At 41.8% G+C, this 26179-nt stretch overlaps 2 protein-coding genes across 4 annotated transcripts in view; one reads left to right on the top strand and one right to left on the bottom strand.

Moving 5' to 3' along the window:
- LOC109868290 (cyclin-I) overlaps positions 1-10096 on the bottom strand; it is a 65801-nt gene extending 55705 nt beyond the window's left edge. For 2 of the 3 annotated variants that reach the window (XM_031803120.1, XM_031803121.1), the window contains exons 1-4: positions 9194-10072; positions 8957-9060; positions 1775-1879; positions 1366-1498 (exon numbers count right to left, since the gene is read on the bottom strand). The gene's annotated coding sequence lies outside the window, so the exon portion shown is untranslated. Of the gene's footprint in view, positions 1-1365; positions 1499-1774; positions 1880-8956; positions 9061-9193 lie in introns of all 3 variants that reach the window. The other variant, XM_020457731.2, reaches the window with a different exon arrangement.
- Positions 10097-14211: 4115 nt separating this feature from the next.
- Positions 14212-26179, top strand: part of LOC109868527 (phospholipid-transporting ATPase IC) — a 48722-nt gene continuing 36754 nt past the window's right edge. The window contains exon 1 of the mRNA XM_031802933.1: positions 14212-14519. The gene's annotated coding sequence lies outside the window, so the exon portion shown is untranslated. The remainder of the gene's footprint in view (positions 14520-26179) is intronic.

Genomic DNA, 26179 nt, shown 5'->3' on the forward strand with positions numbered 1-26179 from the left:
TGACTTGGGTGACTGGAGTCTTTGATAAGTTTATAGAAGGTGTAAAAGTGACTGAATAAAGTCACCTTCCTATATCCCTTTACCATTCATAAGTCAACGTAGGTATATGACCATGCATCTCATCGGAAAACAAATAAACCAAATTCCTTGTTTGTAATTGTCCTGCAATTCAATACCAGTTCTCAACAGGGAATCCATGTTTACTAGACATCACCTGCTACGGGCTACTCGGCAGCCCGGGCTACTCGGCAGCCCGGGCTACTCGGCAGCCCGGGCTACTCGGCAGCCCGGGCTACTCTGTTGTCCCTTGTGTCGGTGCTCTTGTAGAATACTGGTTGAGGGGTGGAGATTATGTAGTTAATTATTAATTGGCCAAGAACATTCGACCACCCATCAGGGATGATTGCAATACAGTCTGCTTTCTATACGATTTGCCTGACCTTCACTTGAGCTCTGTTGAACTCTGCATCCAGCAAATGAGTAGATAAAGCATGTCTGGTTGGAGGGGTGTATGCTGGGTGAAGACAATTCACAAATCTCTTCCAATACACATTGCCTGTGAGCATCACAGCATCACTGTTATAAGCCAACTTTTTTTGATGAATTTAAGCTCATGAATATGGGGAATTTTGCTTAATTTACCCAAAAGTTTCAGACTCTTTGCAACCCTAGTTGTCACACAACTACACATTTTTAGTGGCTTTTTATTGTCCCCCGCACAAGGTGCACCTGTGTAATGATCATGCTGTTCAATGAGCTTATTGATATGCCACACGTCAGGTGGATGGATTATCTTGGCGAAGGAGAAACGCTCACTAACAGTGTTGTAAACTAAACATGTGCACCACATTTGATAGAAATAAGGTTTTTGTTTATATGGCACATTTCTGGGATCTTTTATTTCGGCCCCGGCCACTCGGCCCCGGCCACTCGGCCCCGGCCACTCGGCCCCGGCCACTCGGCCCCGGCCACTCGGCCCCGGCCACTCGGCCCCGGCCACTCGGCCCCGGCCACTCGGCCCCGGCCACTCGGCCCCGGCCACTCGGCCACTCGGCCCCGGCTACTGACAGGAAAAAGAACACTTTGGCATAAAGACAGATACATTCCATTACTGTGAGGTGAACAAGGGACTAGCAGACACGCTGTCGAGCCGAATTCATCAAGGTGACTTCAATGGTGTGTTCTACCACAGGGCCCTGGGGTCAGAAAAATATATATATAGGGAGGAGGGTTCCATTTGGGACCTAGGCTAGCTGATAGACATCACCAAACTACACCAGCTGTGGGATAAGCGTGTGTCCGTTAAAAAACAGCAGTGAACCGAATGATTGGGCCTCTACGAAATGTAATTACAAAGTTGTGTACCTGTATGGTGACGAGGTGCTGGAGAAAGGCATGGACGTCTCTCAGGTCATTTGGACAGGATGACTCTCTCCACTCGGCACGGTCAGAGGATTTGTCTGTTATGAAACAGTGTGTGACGACAACGGTCTTCGGTCTGTAAAGACATACACACATAAAGCACAACAGATTTTAAACATCCACCATAGTCACTCCATATTTCTTAAAACTAAGATCTCAGTGTTTGAATAACGACCATGTTGTTCCATTTCCAACTGTAAAACACGTACGAGTTGATCGAATATGGCCAGGTTAAAACATTTAGTCAAATCAGCCAGGCAACACAGTTACAAAAAAACAACTAAATCATCAAGTACCCATGGAGTGGCTTTTACAGTCTTAAATGACCCTGATTTATCAGTGAGCTCCACACCTGTCCAGTCAGCACATCATCATCCTGAGGTGAACAGAGACACCATCTCCATGACGACAGCATTGAAGTCCAGGGTTACCGTCGTCCTGACGGAACTTCTGCCAACTAAATGATGACGAGAGACACTGTGTGAAATGACAGGAATACGGACACCTACAGTACTACTTGCTGAGAGATGGTGTCCCAATACCTCTACCCCCCCCCCCTCTCTCCCGACGTGGGAACCTCTACCCCTCTCTCCCGACGTGGGAACCTCTACCCCTCTCTCCCGACGTGGGAACCTCTACCCCTCTCTCCCGACGTGGGAACCTCTACCCCTCTCTCCCGACGTGGGAACCTCTACCGTGGATTTAAAAACAGTGGAAACTCACTCATGAGCTTCATCCCAATTCACCAACGTTCTCCTGCAGTTTGCCCTTGTCATGCATACAGTCTGTCATGGATTTAAAAACAGTGGAAACTCACTTCTGTTACACAACTTAAAATCCATGACTGGGAGTGGACACTTAGGGAGAGGGTTAGTGGAGAACAGGAGAAGGGTAAATAATTGGGGCAGGGCCATAAGTTTAGTGGCAGGTATCTTAACCTCGTACCCTTTCTCCACCGTCCATAGATGGACAGTGACAGTGGAGCTGCCAACCAGACTCTCTCTGCACACGGGGACTAAAAGACCAGCCGTTTACACACTGAAGTCTGTAGCAGTCAGTCCAGGCAGTACACTGAAATTACAATGCTGAATTTACCCTCATTAAAAAGCCTTGAAGAGACTTGGGGAATTTAAGTGTCCTGCCTGGATTGAAAAATAAATTGTCCCAACTCTGAGCAGGAAGAGAAACACTACGACAATTTGTGAAAGAATCATAGCTACAGACAGCTGCTCTAGAAATCTAGTCTATCTGCTCATACTGTGGAGCGTCAGGGCCAGAGAGAACTTTATATCACAAGACCAGAACGCCCTCGGGGCCCGACCAGAACGCCCTCGGGGCCCGACGGCGTCGGACCAGAACGCCCTCGGGGCCCGACGGCGTCGGACCAGAACGCCCTCGGGGCCTACGGCGTCAGACCAGAATGCCCTAGAGGCCAAAACAGAGTGACAGGTCAGCTAGAGTACGTGACCTTAGATGACCTTACAGCCAGGGCTCTGTTGTGTGTTTACATGCTGGGTGGCCTGACATTGTGTTCATACAGGACACACACACACACACACACACTTGTTAACACATGCTGATATTGAGTGAGTGAGATCTAACAGGGTTTTATAAATAAGCATCAACCAGTGGGTCTTGCGACTGGTATACAGAGATGACCAGTTTACAGAGGAGTATAGAGTGCAGTGATGTGTCCTATAAGGAGCATTGGTGGCAAATCCAAACCAAGCTATCTGATTGAATGGCTTGTCCTGCACTTTGTAAAAACCCAGAGTACATGTTGGAAAAATATCTTGGTTCACTTCTACACATAGCAATGTGAATGCAAAGAGGACTGGCTAGGTAGCCTAGTGGTTAGAGTGTTGGACTAGTAACCGAAAGGTTGCCAGATCGAATCACCAAGCTGACAGGGTTCAAATCTGTTGTTCTGCCCCTGAACAAGGCAGTTAACCCACTGTTCCTAGGCCATCATTGTAAATAAGAATTTGTTCTTAACTGACTTGCCTGGTTAAATAAAAAGGTAAAAAAAAAAAAAACAGGCAAGAGTCGAGTCCTCATTCAGATAATAATTCTTTAGCTTCTTTTTTATTTTTTTACACCCCAGTTCACTTTAAGAGGTCTGAGATCAGTTATTTTTAAAAGGAGGACAATTGGTGAACACCCCTTAATTTAAGCAAAACGCATCATGACCAGTTCAATACAGGAAGTAAGACTGAAATTCCAAATACATTTCATTCCAGGAAGTGAAAGGATTTGTAACGGATCCCAACCCATGTCACAATTAGGATACAGCGTTATAAATACAACACAAGCATGGATGATGTTAGTGCTTTACATTCATCCTGCTGAAGGCCAACGGTGATCTGTCTTGATTGTACCATTGAGCTGGAAATGAGAGGCTTGTGGCTTCACTCCATGGCACTCCAGCACCACCTTGTGGAGGTCTGAGGTACTGCGTTATAGTTTTGAACTAGTTAATGGTATTTAAATTCCAGTTTCTGAATAAAAGTTGATGGAACGCAGCAATAATCTAAGAAAATCATGTCACAAGTAAAACATTTAAAAAAATTGCAGTTCAAATTTAATTGTGCAGAGTCTGCCGTCAGACCGCATTGTAGGGGAAAAAAGGGTGGCCTGTTTTGTCAAGACAAAACAAATAAAAATTGTTCTCGTCACATGCTTCGTAAAGACAAAAGGTATAGACCAACAGTGAAATGCTTACATATACGGGCCCTTCCCAACAAGACACACAAAATAATTATGTAATAACAACTAATAATAAATACACAATAAGTAACTATAACTTAACTATATACACGGGGTACCAGTACTGAGTCTTTTATATTTTCTAGATTATAAATGTTTGTGTAACTTGCTCTCTGCAAAAAGCTAGTTAGTTGGTCGACGCAAGCTGCAAATGTGAGTGAAACAAATAAAATGCTGTTAGCCCTTAATGCTAATCACATGCTAGCTAACCTTAGCTCTAATACGGCCCGGTAACAGTGGAGGACGATCTCAACATCATTTTGAGCAACAGCTTAATCAAAATCAGAAAGGAAAAAAAAAGGCAAAATAATATTAATAACTCTTTAAATATAACCATTTGAATGTAATTAGAGTCCCATGGGAAACACAGACTAACATTTTGGTTCCTACACCAAATCACAACCATCGACTCCCTTACTTTTAAATTCATTGTCATGACAAAACCTCTGTATTCCAACCATAATTCCCATTTTTATCATTCTATTGATATGATTCCAACAGTTTACCCAAATGTTTTGATCTATAAATTGCAAGTAAAACCCTACCCACTAGCCTGGCATCGCAAGCGCCATGCTCTACCAACGGAGCGATGAAGGGATATAAACTTGAAGCAACGCGCCAGATGGACAACAAGGGGAGTTGAAGTAGTCAAGACGGCGTCACCAAGGAAACAGCGGAGAGAGAATTCCATTTTTTTTTTTGTTGCTCAACTTAACAGTTAAAATAACCATTCTAGCTCGGGTGAAGGGAAGGGGGGGGGGGGCTTTCAAATTGTAGGGCCTTTCAAATACACCGAATACAAATGTAAAACCCCACATGTAAAGTGTTGGTTCTATGTTCCATGAGCTGAAATAAAAGATCCCAGAAATGTTCCATGTGAACAAAAACCTTATTTCTATCAAATGTGGTGCACATGTTTTGTTTTGTTTACAACACTGTTAGTGAGCGTTTCTCCTTCGCCATGATAATCCATCCACCTGAAAGGTGTGGCATATCAAGAAGCTGATTAGACAGCACAATCATTACACAGGTGCACCTTGTGCTGGGGACAATAAAAAGCCACTAAAAATGTGTAGTTGTGTGACAACTAGGGTTGCAAAGAGTCTGAAACTTTTGGGTAAATTAAGCAAAATCCCCATATTCATGAGCTTAAATTCATCAAAAAAAGTGGGCTTATAACAGTGATGCTGTGATGCTCACAGGCAATGTGTATTGGAAGAGATTTCTGAATTGTCTTCACCCAGCATACACCCCTCCAACCAGACATGCTTTATCTACTCATTTGCTGGATGCAGAGTTCAACAGAGCTCAAGTGAAGGTCAAGCAAATCGTATAGAAAGCAGACTGTATTGCAATCATCCCTGATGGGTGGTCGAATGTTCTTGGCCAATTAATAATTAACTACATAATCTCCACCCCTCAACCAGTATTCTACAAGAGCACCGACACAAGGGACAACAGACACACCAGTCTCTACATTGCAGATGAGCTCAAGGCAGTCATCAATGACCTTGGATCACAGAAAGTATTTGCAATGGTGACAGACAACGCTGCGAACACAAAGGCTGCTTGGTCTAAAGTGGAGGAGTCCTACCCTCACATGACACCCATTGGCTGTGCTGCTCATGCATTGAATCTGCTCCTCAAGGACATCATGGCACTGAAAACAATGGATACACTCTACAAGAGAGCCAAGGGTCAAATTATAACAGCAATCTACCTCCACAAGCAAAGTGAGAAAAATAAGAGCACCACATTGAAGCTGCCCAGCAACACCCGTTGGGGTGGTGTTGTCATCATGTTTCACAGTCTCCTGGAGAGGAAGGCTCTCCAAGAAATGGCTTTATCACTGTCTGCCAATATGGACGGCTGTATCAAGAGGATCCTCCTGGATGATGTATTTTGGGAGAGAGTGGTAAGCAGCCTGAAACCTATAGCAGTAGCCATTGCATGGATTGAGGGAGACAATGCCATCCAGTCTGATGTTCAGACTGCTTGTAGATGTAAGAGAAGAAATACCTACTGCCCTGCCCACTTCACTGTTGCTCCAAGCAGAGGATACTGCAGTTCTGAAAGCCCATACAGGCCACAGCGTACATGTTGGACCCCAAGTATGCTGGCAAGAGCATCATGTCTGGTGCAGAGATCAACAAGGCCTATGATGTCATCACTACCGTGTCTCACCACCTTGGCCTGGATGAGGGCAAGGTTCTTGGCAGTCTGGTGAAATACACTTCTAAGCAAGGGCTTTGGGATGGAGATGCAATATGACAGTCGTGCCAACAGATCTCATCAGCCACCTGGTGGAAGGGACTTTGTGGATCTGAAGCTCTTTCCCTTGTTGCCTCCATCATCCTCCAAATCCCACCAACATCAGCCCCCTCAGAGCGCAACTGGTATTTGTTTGGGAACACACACACCAAAGCATGCAACAGGCTGACCAATACAAAAGGTTGAAAAATGGGTGGCCATCCAGGCAAATTTGAGGCTTTTAGAGCCTGACAATGAGCCATCCTCAACAAGGTTGGAAAGTGACAGTGAAGATGAGGCCTCAGAGTCTAATGTTCAAGAGGTAGACATTGAGGAGGTCCAGGGAGAAGCCATGGAAGCCTGAGAGGATGACCGTCTAGAAACTAAAAGCTCTGGTTATCATTTTACAGATGTATGTTGAAATCGTTTTTTGGGAGATGCGTTGAGGATCATTCAATATTCCCTTTTGTTTTCAGTGAAATCATCCCATGTGAAGAGTCAACTCATTCAATCCAATTCGTAACTAAATTGTTGTTATTTATTTCTATTGGAAGGATTTAATCATTTGCAATTATGTCTACTTATGAGGTAAAATGTTTATGTTTGTCTCCATATGATACGGTAAATATCCAATGCAAAAAACATCTACATTTAAATGGTATTAATATTAATTCCCATATATTCCCACGGAAAGTTTACACCCTTGAATATTCCCCATAATGTTCAACCCTGGTGACAACACAGAAGTTGAGGGAGAGTGCAATAGGCATGTTAACTGCAGGAATGTCGACCAGAGCCGTTACCAGATCATTTAATGTTCAACTCTACCATAGGCCGCCTCCAACGTCACTTTAGAGAATTTGGCAGTACGTCCAACCGGCCTCACAACCGCCGACCACGTGTCCTGCGGCGTGTGAGCGAGCGGTTTGCTGATGTCAACGTCTTAAACACCCCACGGTGGCGTTATGGTATAGGCAGGCAAAACAAACCAAATAGCATTTCATCGATGGATATTTGAATGCACAGAGGTAACGTGACGAGATCCCGAGGTCCATTTTTTAATTTTTTGTATTGATCTGTGACCAACAGATGCATATCTGTATTCCCAGTCATGTGAAATCCATAGATAAGGGCCTCATGAACTCATTTCAAATGACTGATTTCCTCATAAAAAAACAAACAATGAAATTGTTGCATGTTGCATTTTAATTTGTGTTTAGTATAGTTTCAGGGTGAATGCGATGTTCACAGCCTCTATTTCTGAAACTAGGCATGATGGTTGATGTGGAAAGCCTCGTAGAGCAGTGTCTCAGCTTGGACAAGGTCTACAATGGCTCCTCACCATGTACCTACTTTTACTACATCAGTGTGAACATGAAGAGCGTCATCTGTCACGTTGACGGAATTTTTTCCCACGTCTCAATTATTATTTATTTATTTAATTAAAACTGGCGGGCAAACTTCATTGCAGTGACATTTCTGGCCCTGAAACAATTACAATCAGGACAGCCACCCTTCTCTTCCCCTGTCCAAAGTGGAAGTGTTCGCCAAAGTACACTGTTCAAGAAGCATCCTTGTAGTTATACTGGTTCGAAGTTCTGCATATATGATAAGTCATTGAAGTATAAATAACTTGACAGGAGAGCCAATGACGTGTGTTGTTCACAGTTCAAAAACCAGGAAGTAAAAATAGAAACATTCTAACATGCTCTGTAATGTCCAAAAAGATCTGAGAGAGCTGTTGACCACTTGCTGGAGAAAGACAAGAACATAATTCACAACAAGCTAAATCTGAAAGTTCAAAATGTTTAGTAACGTGCACACGAGTAAATCATAATGAGAACGTTAAACATCCACACTAATACATTCGATATTTAACCGTTTTATGGCAATAGGCCGAGTATCGTTGTACCTAAACTGTATGTGTAAACATGTATATGCAGGGCCCAGCTGTAAAAGAGACCTTGCTCTCAGTCTGTGTTCCTTGTTGAAATACAAAGGTAGAATAATAATGGCATTGGTCATTAACACCTTACATCTGTTTCATCTTAATCAGGTTAGGTCATAATCTAAGTATACGCCAAATAAAACACAGTTTTCTGTGTTCTCTTTTAGGTCATGAACACGGCTTTCATCAGAGTTAGTTCTGCGCATATAGTAACACTAACAGGGCGAGTTTCCTTTGTGCGAATGAAGTGATTTCAGAAGAAAACGTAATGTATCTTAATAGTTTAACCATACAAACGCAATCAAATAGTAATCACAAAAATAACATGGGCTCTGTAGTATAACGTTTATTTTGATTGGCGATATTCTGCATTGATCAATGACTGATTCCATGTAGAATTATATCATTATTGAGGAAATCGTTATTGCAAAGCATGTAAATATTAAAATCTTGCTTTTTTTTCTCCGAATATTCACGATAAAAAAAGTATTGTTTGCATGTAACCGTACTCACTGTTTTATCAAACATTATCAACAACTGGGATTAGAGAAGAATGACAGGCCACATTACCTCTTTTTGGTGTCGAAGGGGTGCTATAGGATCCACTGGCACACATGGCTCTCCCGTCACTTGGGTGGTGAGATTCATACTACCACCGTGCTAAACATCAACGCCTGTAAAATAGCAACGAATGTACATGTTTAAAATAACATGATTAAAATCAAGATTGTCCGTGCATTATCCAGCCAGACATGACACGAGGCCAGCTGTACTAGAACATTCATTACCATCGACGTAATAACTCACCTCGTGAAAAGCAACGTTTACTTCCAACACGTGACTAATACAAACCCCAGCCTGCGACGTTAAATCAAAGTTGAACTGGGTTGCCCAGAGTCAAAATAAACCGGGTAAAACCTTTGTAGAAATGTGTAATCCATGCCCGAAAGAAATCGCAACGCATTAGCCCAACAACCACGTCGCATGACAGTTCTGGACATGTACACCATGTGGCTAAACTAGAAACCACTAGTTACCTAACTAAACACCTAGCTAGTTATATACCTACATCCCTGCTCTCATTAGCCTTCTTTAAAATGTGCCATGTCCACGCCCAAAACTATATCAAAAAAAGAAAAGTCCAGAAACCCCTAAGATGCGCACTGTTTAGAAGATCGAACGATATTGATGGGACCCGTCCAGCGCCACCCCAAATGGGCATAGGATCAGGTGCGGTCTTCCTTCTTCTTCGATGGAGTTTAACAGCAGTTGGCATCCAATGTTAATGATGCATTACCGCCGCCAGCAGGACGGTGTATTGATTAAGTAACTAAAAAACAAAACAATTACGGGAAAAACGACATCATACAAAATTTAACACGTCAACTAACGAAACCCACCACACTTATTCAATCACAGTCCACTCCAAAATACATCCCTACACAGGCTCAGAGGCTTGTAATGGCGGAACATTCGGCTGTGAAATCACGAAGAACCCCCCCAAAAACATTCAGTTACATTTGATTATGGATCCCCCATTTGCTGCTGCCTGGGTTCCAGCAAAATGAAGGCAGTTTATACATGAAAGAAAAACCATTACATTCACAGATTTCACAAGACACTATGTGCCATCAGGCCCCTTACTCCACCACTGCCACATAGCTACAGTACGACATCCATGTGCATAGTGCGTATGTTATCGTGTGTGCGCATGTGCATAGTGCGTATGTTATCGTGTGTGCGCATGTGCATAGTGCGTAAGTTATCGTGTGTGCGCATGTGTCTGTGCCTATGTGTTGCTTTACAGCCCCGCTGTTCCATAAGGTGTATTTTTTACCTGTTTTTTTTACATTTAATTTTACTGCTGCACCAGTTCCTTGATGTGGAATAGAGTTTCATGTAGTCATGGCTCTATGTAGTACTGTGGAATAGAGTTCCATGTTGTCATGGCTCTATGTAGTACTGTGGAATAGAGTTCCATGTAGTCATGGCTCTATGTAGTACTGTGGAATAGAGTTTCATGTTGTCATGGCTCTATGTAGTACTGTGGAATAGAGTTCCATGTAGTCATGGCTCTATGTAGTACTGTGGAATAGAGTTCCATGTAGTCACGGCTCTATGTAGTACTGTGGAATAGAGTTCCATGTAGTCATGGCTCTATGTAGTTCTGTGGAATAGAGTTCCATGTTGTCATGGCTCTATGTAGTACTGTGGAATAGAGTTCCATGTAGTCATGGCTCTATGTAGTTCTGTGGAATAGAGTTCCATGTAGTCATGGCTCTATGTAGTACTGTGGAATAGAGTTCCATGTTGTCATGGCTCTATGTAGTTCTGTGGAATAGAGTTCCATGTTGTCATGGCTCTATGTAGTACTGTGGAATAGAGTTCCATGTAGTCATGGCTCTATGTAGTTCTGTGGAATAGAGTTCCATGTAGTCATGGCTCTATGTAGTACTGTGGAATAGAGTTCCATGTTGTCATGGCTCTATGTAGTACTGTGGAATAGAGTTCCATGTAGTCATGGCTCTATGTAGTACTGTGGAATAGAGTTCCATGTAGTCATGGCTCTATGTAGTACTGTGGAATAGAGTTTCATGTTGTCATGGCTCTATGTAGTACTGTGGAATAGAGTTCCATGTAGTCATGGCTCTATGTAGTACTGTGGAATAGAGTTCCATGTAGTCACGGCTCTATGTAGTACTGTGGAATAGAGTTCCATGTAGTCATGGCTCTATGTAGTTCTGTGGAATAGAGTTCCATGTTGTCATGGCTCTATGTAGTACTGTGGAATAGAGTTCCATGTTGTCATGGCTCTATGTAGTACTGTGGAATAGAGTTCCATGTTGTCACGACTCTATGTAGTACTGTGTGCCTCCCATAGTCTGTTCTGGACTTGGAGACTGTGAAGAGACCTCTTGTGGCATGTCCTGTCGGGTATTCATGGGTGTCTGAGCTGTTTTTATTTTTTACATTTTATTCCACCTTTATTTAACCAGGTAGGCTAGTTGAGAACAAGTTCTCATTTACAACTGCGATCTGGCCAAGATAAAGCAAAGCAGTGTGACACAGACAACAACACAGAGTTACACATGGAGTAAACAATAAACAAGCCAATAACACAATAAACAAGTCAGTGACACAGTAGAAAAAAAGAAAGTCTATATACAGTGTGTGCAAAAGGCATGAGGAGGTGGGCAATAAGTAGGCCATAGGAGCGAATCATTACAATTTAGCAGATTAACACTGGAATGATAAATGAGCAGATGATAATGTGCAAGTAGAGATACTGGTGGGCAAAAGTGCAGAAAAGTACATAAAAACAGTATGTGGATGAGGTAGGTAGATTGGGTGGGCTATTTACAGATGGACTATGTGCAGTTGCAGCGATCAGTTAGCTGTTGTGCGTCAGTAGTTCAAACAGACAGTGAATTCACCTCTCATATATACAAGTAGTGATAAATTCAATCTCTCCTCCACTTTGAGCCAGGAGAGATTAACATGCATATTCTTCATATTAGCTCTCTGTTGTGATTCCAAATTTTTTTTAAGACTTCTTCCCCGCTTGCGCATGTAGTTTATGACCATTGCAATTCATGTTGTTCTTTCCACTTTTCTCACCGCCTCCAGATCGGAGACACGCTTTACCCTTGGCACCTAATTCTCCTTCACCAAACAGGACACTCCAGGAATTCGGGCGCATGTTCACCTCCACAGTTAAAGCAGTTCACTTCATACGACACTCTTCCCCTTTCCACATTTTTATTTTACCTTTATTTAACTAGGCAAGTCAGTTAAGAACACATTCTTATATTCAATAAGGGGATTCAGGGGCAGAACGACAGATTTGTACCTTGTCAGCTTGCAACCTTTCAGTTACTAGTCCAACGCTCTACCCACTAGACTACCCTGCCGCCCCATTAACATTAACATCTGTTACATTTATGAAAAACTGAAGGGGCTTGTGCTCAAAATCTCGAACAGGGTTTTCATGAATTCTAACTTGGATTTTTAAAATTATTTTTAAGTACGCAAGTCACTTAAGAATGTCTTATTAACAATGACGGCCTACATGAGAAGGGACAGACTAAATCAAATAGCAGTAGCATGGATTAAGTTAAATTATTTTCTCCATCCACCATACAGGTCAGTCGAACCATCATCAGTAATTTCATCATCCTAGACTTCCTGCGCCACTCTGGACACATTCCACTCCGATATCTTTTTGTCTTAAATCAAGCTTCTTCTGCTTTTTATTTTACTAGGCAAAAACAAAATATTATGTACAATAACGGCCTACCCCGGCCAAACACTAAGGACGCTGGGCCAATTGCGCGCCGCACTATGGGACTCCCACTCATGGCCGGTTGTGATACAGCCATGAATTGAACTAGGGTCTGTAGTGAAGCCTCTAGCACTGAAATGCAGTTCCTACGTCCGCTGCGCCACTCGAGAGCCCGCAGACACACAACACAATATAAATAAGACCACTTCTTGTGACTCATCGACTCCACACTTTCCTCCAAAACATTCCAGATTTTCCTCGAGACGTTAAACGGATTCCCCAAGTAACATTGATCCGAAACCCTCAATCGGACTTAAAACGAGTCTAGTGGTTTCCTTTTTCCGCCATGGTGGCTCACTCATTCTTACTTCAAACAAAACCTCAGTTTCCGCCATCTTCTCTGCACGGATACCCAACTCATCAGGTGCGGCCAACCCCACCATTGGTCGAAAATATTAAACGTCATTGGAGTGAAGGGTATTTTGGCCAATGAGATCTGCGTATCTGCATAACAAAAGAATGTAACACAAGGAACTATTTTACATTGAGGGGATTCTATTAATCTGGCACGGGCGCCCGGTAAAGCCTATTTTGCACCGGGCTAAAATGTATTGCATTCGATTTGGAACCGGGCTGCCTCCCGGGCATGAGCCAAGTGCCCGGTTCAAACTCACAGCCAAGTTGGCACAAAACAACATTTTCGTAATTAAGCACGTGGAGTAATGAGTAGAATTTTGTGTTTTCACGTGGAAAAGTGATTTGCCTTCCCAATGAAAACCAATTTGAAAATTCAAACGTATATTTTATGGAAAATATATTTTTGTTTTTGGACGAGGCACAGTGGTGCCTTGTTCACAACATGACCGTGCGGCGCGGATTCATCTTTGATTTGGGAAAGGGCACCCTCACCCATTTTTGACCGTTCACCTCTCCGGCCATATACCGGTGCACCACGGCCCAGCATAATCGAAACCGCCCATTATGTCAGACATCCGTCAGGCAAAAGTTAGGAAGTGCCACTTGCTCTAAAACCCTAATTTAATCAGTATAAATATCTCTTGCAGTACAATTGAACTGTAGGAAGTGGGAGTAAAAGTAGGTCTGGCAGACCAGGGTTTCCTAAACTCGGTTCTGGAGCCCCCAGGAGTTGGTTATTTAAATCAGCAGTGTCGTGCTAGGGCAAAAACCAAGCCCGACAACAAACGGTTGGAATGATGGTTGAATGTAGGCTCAAATAAAAATAAATTGAGGATAATTTGATGATTGTCGGTATTCTTAAAAACATACCGATACATTTGCCTCATAGCAAATTAGCTGTAAGAGCATGACATTTACATTTAAATATATTTAAAAAAAATAATAGGACAACTTTAAAATAAAACTGTTCATACAGTAATGTAGAAAATGTAATTCTGAGTTGTCTTTACGTAAGATTTTATTTATGAATATTAAGAAGTTCATGCCACTGGTTTATTACGTTTGATTATGAATTGGATTACACCTTTACCTTTTTAGTCACGTGCGTATCAATCAACAGGCTGCTTAGTGGGGTAGGATATATTTAATATCACCCAGACGTGTTGCGAGATGACATAAACACATTGTATGGTCGTTTGTTTTAATGAAACCGCGGGCGTTTTTGGAGTTTTATTCAAAACACATTCTTGTCAAACCAGTCTGTCAAGTTTCAGGTAAGGTAGGTAGCCATTACGCAGGTGAAAGGAGTGAACAGAAACTAACGTTAGACGACACTGTTGTTTGTGGCGAGGACAGAGCAAACATGCTACAGTAACCAGAAACTAGAAGACCATTCTGGGGAGAAATTATAGACATATAAGGAATAGCCTATTGGTGAGTAGTTTTTTAAAAATGTTTATATCTGCCGCCAAATGTATTAATTTTTAAGGATTTTAGACACAGAGAGTCGATCGTAGTAATGTTCACACGTTATCCTTTCCTCCCCCCTGTCATAATCTCAATCTATAATTGAATCAAGTCATATGTCGATTTCGTGCAAAGATCCGACATTTCTAATCTAACTCTTCTAACGATTTGATTCAATCTGTGACGTTTAGTTTAATCGTTAAAGCGTCATTGAAACTTCAAAGCAATGTTCGGAGAAAATGCGTTCATGTTAAACACTGCATGTCTCGTCTCAATCGGGAATTAGCCTACCTTTACATTTCAAGCGCACTATAACGCTGAATTTAGACTATGGTTTGAATTCAGCCCTAATTAAATCTATTTTATATATATATATATATAATTGGACATGCAGACCAGTATGAGAATTACAGACGTGTAGATGTTTTTCTGTGTAGTTGTATATAACTTTTACTTGTTTTCCAGCTTTCTGTATTTTACACTTTGATCGTTTGAAAACAAATCATTATAATTCCCTCAATGGGCTATTGAAACCTAGTAGTAGCAGTCTTGATATACTCTCCCTGGAGATTTATGTTGCGTCTCCGACACAATCTTGTATTGCTTCAGGGAGGGGAAGGCTCTCACTCTCTTCGTCTGAGATGGCACACACACATTCCACAAGAGGACTGAGTGGGCTTGATCAATATGCTTGAGTTTAGGCAGTCTTAAACCTTGTTCACACTGCACGCCTTCAAGATGCACTATGCAAAAATCAGTCCGGCATTTCCTGGTTGCTAAAATTCTAATAGTATACCAAATTTCAGTTTGTGACGAAACGAGCAAATATAATGTAGAGCATCATTGTACCAATTAAACTGCTGTGAAATATATTTTATTTTGTTTTTTAAGCTGTTTGCAGCTAGTGTACAAAACCGTAAGCATGGGCAGCATAGAAATAGAGCACATAGAACATATCTATCAATTCCTAAACTTGCTTTAAATGAGAACGACAGATCTATAACTCACGTTTCTATGTGAATTTGGTTCGGGAATCCCACCACAAAGTGACATATTGCAGCTTTTAATGCTCAAATGTTTCTCAAATCAGTTTTTTTGAACACTGACTGTTCAAACAGTAAGGGACAGTCAGATTTGCGCGTGTGTTCAGACATCAGTAATTTGCCCGACATGGCTACGTTAGTTGTCATAGTAACGACGGTTAGTGTATTTTGTATTTTTTATTAGTGATCACCATTAGCTGCTGCCAAGGCAGGATCTACAATAGGCCCAGAATCTACTCTTCCTAGGGTCCAAACACAAACAAACAAACAAATAAATGGTACATACTGTAACATTGAGGCCGATTGGTCGTTCTTGTGCTTTCTATCACTCAGAATTAAAGGTGACAACAATGCTGTCATGACGGATGTTTCCCAGTTTATTTGAATGTTCTAAATCGTACTATAAACTAGGTGGGTCGAACCCTGCATGCTGATTGGCTGAAAGCTGTGGTGTCTCAGACTGTATATAACAGGTATGATAAATCATGTATTTTTACTGCTCTAATTACGTTAGTAACCAGTTTATAATAGCAATAAGGCACCTCGGGGGTTTGTGATATATGGCCAATATACCACGGCTAAGGGCTGTATCCAGGCACGCCGTATTGTGTCGTGCCTAAGAACAGCCCTTAGTCATGGTATATTGGCCATCAACCACACCCCTTCGTGCCTTATTGCTTAAGTGTAATGACACTTATAAAGCCTCAAAGGATAAGATGATCCATTTGGGTTAGTCACGTCAGTCAACTAGGCTAGCTGTTTAGCTAGTACATTCACTCATTTATTTGTAAACAATTAACAACTCGTTAGCTACCACATGTTATTGTCAAACTGTCAACATATTTTATTTATTATTTATTTAACCAGGCAAGTCAGTTAAGAACAAATTCTTATTTTCAATGACGGCCTAGGAACAGTGGGTTAACTGCCATGTTCAGGGGCAGAACGACAGATTTGTACCTTGTCAGCTCGGGGATTCGAACTTGCAACCACTAGGCTACCCTGCCGCTAACATAGCAGCTAGCAAGTAAAACTTGGCCAAATATCAACATATTTGGGCAAATAAATCAGATTTGAGACACATGCTGCATACCCAGACTGCAGGAAAATGAACAGATTTGAATCTGAAATGAAAAAAAAAATATGAATTTCAGTCCCTTCAAATTGCCAATGTGAACAAAGCTGGAGAGAGTGACACACTGATCACTGTGTAGCTCAGTGGTCCCCAGTTCCATTCAGCCGTGGGCTGATTTATTTGTATTTTTGTCCTTGATCGGCTGGTCGAGGGACTTTACATAGTTATACATCATTTGTTATGATGGTCGGGGGGCTTTACATAGTTATAAATCATTTGTACACTGCAAAATGACCACAAGAATCCCAAACAGATATCGTTTTTGACGGAATCATTTGAAACCTTTATTACATTGGGATACGATGACATTTGCCTCTCTAATTATGCGTGGAAATATTTGGGAACAGATATCCAAACTTAAAATAACTTTTTTTTGCCTCAGAGCTTGAGGGGGGGGGGGGGTGCAAATAAAATAATTTGGGCTGTTTATTGGGGAACCCTGATGTAGCTCAACTGACCTTCGGTCTGCAATGTGTCACTCTCCACCTTGTTCCCCTGTGACTCACGTCCAGTTTCAGGCATCACCACCCCGTGGGTCTACCACCCCGTGGGTCTACCACCCCGTGGGTCTACCACCCCGTAGGTCTATGTTCAACACGGATTAGTGTTCCTCTGATAAATAGGGATGACGTTACATGTGATGGATTGACCCGTTGGAACAGTGACAGTATAATTTTCTGCCTGAGAGTCGATGCACTTCCTGAATGTGTTCCACATGGGTTGGTTGACTTTGTTAATGCCGCCCCGGCGGTGGCTTTCCCAAACAGGATGTAGGGTTTACGCGGTTGACAGGAATAGGAGCAGACCTGTTTTAAAACACACTCACTGGTCGAAACCCTGATGAAGACGAGGTGACAGAGATGCGTATTTAGGTGTAACTCTGTGTTAATGGCAACCGCATAACCTTCCCTCTTGGTCTCACCGTGTCCCTCTTGGTCTCACCGTGTCCCTCTTGGTCTCACCGTGTCCCTCTTGGTCTCACCGTGTCCCTCTTGGTCTCACCGTGTCCCTCTTGGTCTCACCGTGTCCCTCTTGTCTTCTGATGTCAGTGTACTGACCTCTTCCTCTGCCTATATCCTTACTGTAATTGATTTTTATAGAGCTCTGGTCAAAAGTAGTGCACTATATAGGGAATAGTGTGCCATTTGGGATATGATGTATGTAAATTGAGTGTCCTCAACCACCTCTCAGTCCTCAGGCAGTGACGTGTAGAGCTGCTCCTTATGGAAATAAATGTTCCTTGCAAAGGGTGACTTTTTTTGAATCTCTCACTTGAAAGGCAAATGTTGTGAGTTCGTCTCTTTCCTTATTCACTCTGTTTTCCTTATGGCCGCCTTTGATATCCTGGTGTGTACTGCAGCTGTCAGACTGATACCAAGTTACTTTATATTGTCTTCGTGTTTTATTGTGATCCCCAATTAGCCACTGCAAAGTCAGGTGGATGTCAGGTAGTTGTTGTAGTTGTAATATGATCATATGCTAGATGGATCTAGTATGACTTTGCATCAAACTGTAAACATGGCTCATCTATAATTTACATCCTCTTGTTTTGGAATTTCCATTAGAATATCCAAGGTGGCACACGTGCACCCCCCCCCCCCCCTGTCTGAGCCAGACAGTCATTAACTGTAACAGCAGTTAATAATATTAACCTGTAGGGGAGCCTGCTGTGAGTCTCCCAGCAGTGGAGGAGCTGATTTGGGGTCAGTTGGGAGGTAGAGAGCAATGTGTTTCTTATGATCAGCCTAGTTAACAGCTGATTTGGGGTCAGTTGGGAGGTAGAGAGCAGTGTGTTTCTTATGATCAGCCTAGTTAACAGCTGATTTGGGGTCAGTTGGGAGGTAGAGAGCAGTGTGTTTCTTATTAGGGTCAGCCTAGTTAACAGCTGATTTTGTGATCTCCCCCGGCCTCGTGACACCCCTCACCACACCCCTCTTCACCTCAGGGGAGCACATTGTCCGTTAGGAGAAGGACAGTCAGACTGTAATACACATTGAGATGGGATGGAAAGCCTTAGTGAATTCCTTGTCTCAGGTTACAAGCCAAGCAGTGAGGCAGGCAGGTGTGTGTTTGGTTCCTTTTGAAAGGTGTTCTGAATGCCTGTTGTCCCTCTTTCCTCTCTTCCGTGTCGTTGCTATCGATGGGTTGGTTGTTTAGCAACAAAACCGACTCGTGCCCAACTATGGGCCGAAACAGACCGTGGTTGGCTTAGATTGTTGACAACATGTAAACTATATTTAGTCTCCAATGTTAATTGTAAACATCAATACATTTGCATAATGAGCACTTGTCTCTACAATACAGTGCCTTTGGAATGTATTCAGACCCCTTGACTTTTTCCACATTTAGTGACGTTACAACCTTATTCTAAAATGGATGAAATAAAACTATTTCCTCCTCAATCTAAACACAATACCCCATAATGACATCACAATACCCCTTAATGACATCACAATACCCCATAATGACATCACAATACCCCATAATGACAAAGCAAAATCAGTTTTTGGAAATGTTTGCAAATTTATAAAAAAACTTTTATAAAACATTATTGACATCAGTATTCAGACCCGTTGCTATGAGACTCTAAATTGAGCTCAGGTGCATCCTGTTTCCATTGATCATCCTTGAGATGTTTCTACAACTTGACTGGAGTCCATTGGTGGTAAATTATATTGATAGGACATGATTGGTGGTGCCAGAATAACAACCTATCCCTCAATTTAACAAAGACTAAGCTGATGATTGTTAACTACAGGAAAAGGAGGACCGAGCACGTCCCCATTCTCATCGACGTGGCTGAAGTGGAGCAGGTTGAGAGCTTCAAGTTCCTTGGTGTCCACATCACCAACAATCTAGAATGGTCCAAACACACCAAGACAGTCGTGAAGAGGGCACGACAAAGCCTATTCCCGCTCAGGAAACAAAAAAGATTTGGCATGGGTCCCCAGATCCTCAAAAGCTTCTACAGCTGTAACATCGAGAGCATCCTGACCAGGACAAGCTAGATAAACTAGTAATATCATCAACCATGTAGGTAACTAGTGATTATGTTAAGATTGATTGTTTTTTATAAGATAAGTTTAATGCTAGCTAGCACCTTACCTTGGCTCCTTGCTGCACTCGTGTAACAGGTGGTCAGCCTGCCACGCAGTCTCCTCGTGGGATGCAATGTAATCAGCGTACAAAAATGGCAATTACCGATTGTTATGAAAACTTGAAATCGGCCCTAATTAATCGGCCATTCCGATTAATTGGTCGACCTCTAGTCCAGAATCACAAGTCTCAGACTTATTCCCCATTGAAGCGTGCACATTGTTTTGTCAGCTAACCTACTAAAGGAACCGGTTGCAAAAATCACTGAAGCTGGAGACCCTTATCTCCCTCACTAGCTTTAATCACCAGCTGTCAGAGCAGCTTACCGATCATAGCACCTGCACACAGCCCATCTGTAAATAGCCCATCCAACTACCTCATCCCCATATTGCTTTTTTCTTCTCCTTTGCACCCCAGTATCTCCACTTGCACATGAATCTTCTGCACATCTATCACTGCAGTGTTTAATTGCTAAATTGTAATTATTTCGCTACTATGGCCTATTTATGGCCTTGTGTGCAAATCTTACTACATTTGCACACACTATATATATATATATATATATATATATATATATATATATATATTTATATATATATTTATTTTGTGTTCTTGACTGTACGTTTGTTTATTCCATGTGTAACTCTGTGTTGTTGTTTGTGTCGTACTGCTTTGCTTTATCTTGGCCAGGTCGCTGTTGTAAATGATAACATGTTCTCTACTGGCCTACCTGGTTAAAAGTAAAGGTGAAATAAAAAAATAAAACCTATTAGTTGTTACCGCACTGTCGGAACTAGAAGCACAAGCAATTCGCTACACTCGCATTAACATCTGCTAACCATGTGTATGTGACCTTTTTAAAATGTGATTTTAACCCATCTATGGCAGTGCCTCGGGCCAGACACTAAAACCTGTTGGTTGACTTTTGAGACCGTGAGACCCTGCAACAACTAAAGGCAACCTCCAGTGATTTTTCTGTTTGAAAGGTGGTAAAGTATAAATACAGTAAATTACACCCACCAAAGGCTAAAGAAAATATGTTTTGAGCAAAATAGTGTTTAATTTTTAGACACAACTGCAAACTTTCAGGAGTAGGAAATTGGTCTGATGGGAATTTGTGATGTCGTCGGCCAACCCCCTTGCTTGTGGAACAATAGAGGACAGAAGAGGAAAGCCCCGCCCACTTCTGCTATGTCATGACCTATGTCATACCTTGACCTTCTATTGAGATGTTCTTTTTGTTTAGTAAATCGGGTGTTTTAAAAAAACAAACTTTTGTTTTTTAACCTTTATTTAACTAAGCAAGTCAGTTAAGAACAAATTCTTATTTACAATGACGGCCTACCGGGGAACAGTGGTTTAACTGCCTGTTCAGGGGCATAACGACAGATTTGTACCTTGTCAGCTCGGGTGTTTGAACTTGCAACCGTCTGGTTACTAGTCCAACGCTCTAACCACTAGGCTACCCTGCCGTTTTGAAGGAGGTGCTAAAGGAGACTGGAGTGCCATTTTCAGTGTAACACCCCATGTGTAGATCAGAGGAGGAGGACGACAGTGACTGTAACTCTGTTGGGCGTCCAGGAATGGATAACATCCTCATGTCATGTTAATCTGGGGACGGTTTCCCGGATACAGATAAAGTCCTGGACAATTTTTTTTTTTTCACATTTCAGCAGAAGATCTTCATTTTTAATCCAACACTATGGTTTAATCTGTGTCCAGGAAACCACCCCTTAGTTAAATAAAGGTTAAAGAAAAACACAAAATAATAGTCCAGTCATTAATCAGTGAATTTCAGGGAAATTGTGTCAGTGAGTCTAGAAGAAGAATGACCTTCCTCGATCTTGATTGTTCCCATTTGAGCGGAGAAAGGATGGGGCCCTCGAGCTGATTACTAGGATTTAAAATAAAAATCTAAATTATGCCCATGACATGAGGCCTTTTGATTTGAGGCCTGAGGAAATTATCTCTTCTGACTAATGTTAAGTCCTGCACTGCATATATTTGCTTGTCCTAAGGTATGCATATAGACTTTTTAAAGTCTGAGGCAAACAAACTGGATCACAACGCACATGATGTTATTACACTACTGTACACACAGTCAATTCACCAAGTTAAACACTTGGATGTCACCTTACATGTGTCATGTGTTATAATGTGATGGACACACCCCTAAAACATTTGTTCACCTACACTACATCATCCACGTTACCTAGGATACGTTGCTCATTGAAAATAATAATTTGTTCTTAACTGACTTCACTAGTTAAATAAAGGTTAAAAAGAAAAAGGAAAATGGCTGCGCTCCACTGTTACGGCTTTCTAGTTGTGATGAAGGAGAGTCGGACCAAACTGCAGCGTGACGATTGCGATCCATATTTATTCAAAACAAACGTAACAATGAATAAACACTAAACACAACAAAACAATAAACGTAAAGAAAACCGAAACAGCCTATACTTGTGTAACCTAACACATAGACAGGAACAAGGACACTAAGGACAATCACCCACAACAAACTCAAAGAATATGGCTGCCTAAATATGGTTCCCAATCAGAGACAACGATAAACACCTGCCTCTGATTGAGAATCACTCCAGACAGCCATTGACTTTGCTAGAAAACCCCACTAGCTACAATCCCAAATATCTACACACCAAAACCCCAAGACAAAACACACCACAATACAAAAACTCCATGCCACACCCTGGCCTGACCCAATATATGAAGAAAAACACAAAATACTTAGACCAGGGCGTGACATCCACAATCATTCTGGGTTGTTTTTCTATTCAGGAACTTTGTTCTCTCTCAAACCACAGGATGGTCGTTGTCTTTATCTGGTGAGGGGAATTGTCCTCGTAGTCAAAATGGACCAGTTGGTGATGATTCTGATCATCATGTTAGTGAATTTGGAACAGATCTGTTTAGTGAATGTTTTTCTAATGGGTTCGTGGGAAAAAATGTGGGTATATATATATATATATATATATATATATATATATATATATATATATACCCACATTTTTTCCATTTTTCCCCCTATATATATATATATATATATATATATATATATATATATATATATATATATATATTTACAATTCGAGAGCTGCAAATAATTGTCTCATACTTTTTTTAAAATTAGTCTTTGATCTGATCTGGTACACAGCCCTAGTGTGGGGTTAGCCTGTGTCACTGCTTTTGATAATTACTAAAGGGCCCAAAAAGCTCATCAATCATTAACTCCTTGTCTAGAGGCTAAAAGATCTTGGTGCCAAGAAGCTTACAAGCAAACACTCAGTAGCTACAGACCGTTTGACCATTTTAAGGACTAACAGAAGACTAGTTATAATCTAACAGGACATTAAGAACTAACAGAAGACTAGTTATAATCTAACAGGACATTAAGAACTGACAGAAGACTAGTTATAATCTAACAGGACATTAAGAACTAACAGAAGACTAGTTATAATCTAACAGGACATTAAGAACTAACAGAAGACTAGTTATAATCTAACAGGACATTAAGAACTAACAGAAGACTAGTTATAATCTAACAGGGCATTAAGAACTGACAGAAGACTAGTTATAATCTAACAGGACATTAAGAACTAACAGAAGACTAGTTATAATCTAACAGGACATTAAGAACTAACAGAAGACTAGTTATAATCTAACAGGACATTAAGAACTAACAGAAGACTAGTTATAATCTAACAGGACATTAAGAACTGACAGAAGACTAGTTATAATCTAACAGGACATTAAGAACTGACAGAAGACTAGTTATAATCTAACAGGACATTAAGAACTAACAGAAGACTAGTTAGTTCTTAATGTCCTGTTATATTCTAACAGAAGACTAGTTATTATATAACAGGACATTAAGAACTAACAGAAGACTAGTTATAATCTAACAGGACATTAAGAACTAACAGAAGACTAGTTAGTTCTTAATGTCCTGTTATATTCTAACAGAAGACTAGTTATTATATAACAGGACATTAAGAACTGACTAACAGAAGACTAGTTATAATCTAACAGGACATTAAGAACTAACAGAAGACTAGTTAGTTCTTAATGTCCTGTTATATTCTAACAGAAGACTAGTTATTATATAACAGGACATTAAGAACTGACAGAAGACTAGTTAGAATCTAACAGGACATTAAGAACTAACAGAGGACTAGTTATTATATAACAGGACATTAAGAGCGAACTATGGATCCTGGATGCTGATTGGGCGGGTAGTGGTCCAAGCTGTGCTGTGTTGGCCATCACAGATGCACCTGTAGACCTTTTTAAGTGGAACGTAAACAATGAACTAATTTAGAACGCATGACACCGTTCTATATCCGGCTAGCTAGCTGCGCCAGAGAACTCAACATGTCAAGTTGTACGTCACAAGCAGAAAAGTAAACTATGTCTGTTTGTGAAGATGGAAAAGCAGGGCGACGTGGCCTTGTCTGTGTATGGAGAAGTCTGACGCAGAGCTACACAGCCAGACCCTTCAGAGGAGGTGGGGTACTTGGCCTGGATAGTGGCGAGAAGCATCTGGCTGGACAGGTGGAGGAGTACAGCAGACCAGACAGGTGGAGGTGTACAGCAGACCGGACAGGTGGAGGAGTACAGCAGACCAGACAGGTGGAGGTGTACAGCAGACCAGACAGGTGGAGGAGTACAGCAGACCAGACAGGTGGAGGAGTACAGCAGACCAGACAGGTGGAGGAGTACAGCAGACCAGACAGGTGGAGGAGTACAGCAGACCAGACAGGTGGAGGAGTACAGCAGACCAGACAGGTGGAGGAGTACAGCAGACCAGACAGGTGGAGGAGTACAGCAGACCAGACAGGTGGAGGAGTACAGCAGACCAGACAGGTGGAGGAGTACAGCAGACCAGACAGGTGGAGGAGTACAGCAGACCAGACAGGTGGAGGAGTACAGCAGACCAGACAGGTGGAGGAGTACAGCAGACCAGACAGGTGGAGGAGTACAGCAGACCAGACAGGTGGAGGTGTACAGCAGACCAGACAGGTGGAGGAGTACAGCAGACCAGACAGGTGGAGGAGTACAGCAGACCAGACAGGTGGAGGAGTACAGCAGACCAGACAGGTGGAGGAGTACAGCAGACCAGACAGGTGGAGGAGTACAGCAGACCAGACAGGTGGAGGAGTACAGCAGACCAGACAGGTGGAGGAGTACAGCAGACCAGACAGGTGGAGGAGTACAGCAGACCAGACAGGTGGAGGAGTACAGCAGACACTGTAGCCTCCTTGTATGACCGGCAGAGACGGTGGGACAAATGTGTATATTTATCTGCTTAGAATTTTTGAAATTTGCTTTGGTCAACTTGTCGGGTCAGATAGGCCTAGGCTTGCAGCTTCTCTTCAGTCATAAATTGTTGCCCTAGAAGACAAATGATCAAGGCTAATCCATTATATATTTAAGCGATAAGGAACGAGGGGTGTGGCATGTGGCCAATATCTAAGGGCCGATCTTACGCAATACAGTGGCTGGATACAGCCCGTAGCCGTGGTATATTGGCCATATACCACAAACTCTGAGGTGCCTTATTGCTATTATAAACTGGTTACCAATGTAATTAGAGCAGTACAAATACTTTTGTTGTTGTTGTTGTCATACCCGTTGTATACAGTCTGATATACCACGGCTGTCAGCCAATCAGCATTTGGGGCTCGTACCACCCAGTTTATAAATGTAAATGGGTACTCACAGAAATACCCATCTTAAATGATAGCAGGAACTAGCCAATCATCTAGCTGCCATCTGTAAAGGTTTTTCTTTCGATGTTTCTCCTCTCTAAACTGTGTAGCCTAAATATTCTCCCCTTGCAAAAAAAGAAATACCCCATCTGATTTGAAAAGCAGTGAAAACTAAAAGATACTTTCAGATACTGAAATAAATCAAACTAAACATATTATTCCACTCCTTTTCCAGAGACTAAAATAACATTTGCTGTATCATCGTACTGCAAGAAATACTTAATTCTGCAATTTGATTTAATATTCGGCTATATGTGATATGTTATAGGCCAGTCATGGCCCAGATTTCAGTCACACGAGTTGAAGCTTCCTTGATGCTCTGGGGAACTTCCTGAGTAAACAATCATTCCATTCTCCCCGAAATCTTATTGGAATATTCCCCTCAAATGGCAGTTGGTTTAATTGAGCTTTCCTCAGGTGTTGCATGTTTCTTCAGTGCTGACTGGACACGTTTGCCAAAGTGGAGAATTAGTTCTCGCATGTAGCTATATGTGACATGTTATAGGCCAGTCAGTGTCCAGATTTCAGTTAATATTCCATTTAACCCATCTCAAGTTTTAAAGGTAT

Source organism: Oncorhynchus kisutch, linkage group LG23, assembly GCF_002021735.2.
Source record: "Oncorhynchus kisutch isolate 150728-3 linkage group LG23, Okis_V2, whole genome shotgun sequence".
Classification (NCBI taxonomy): domain Eukaryota; kingdom Metazoa; phylum Chordata; class Actinopteri; order Salmoniformes; family Salmonidae; genus Oncorhynchus; species Oncorhynchus kisutch.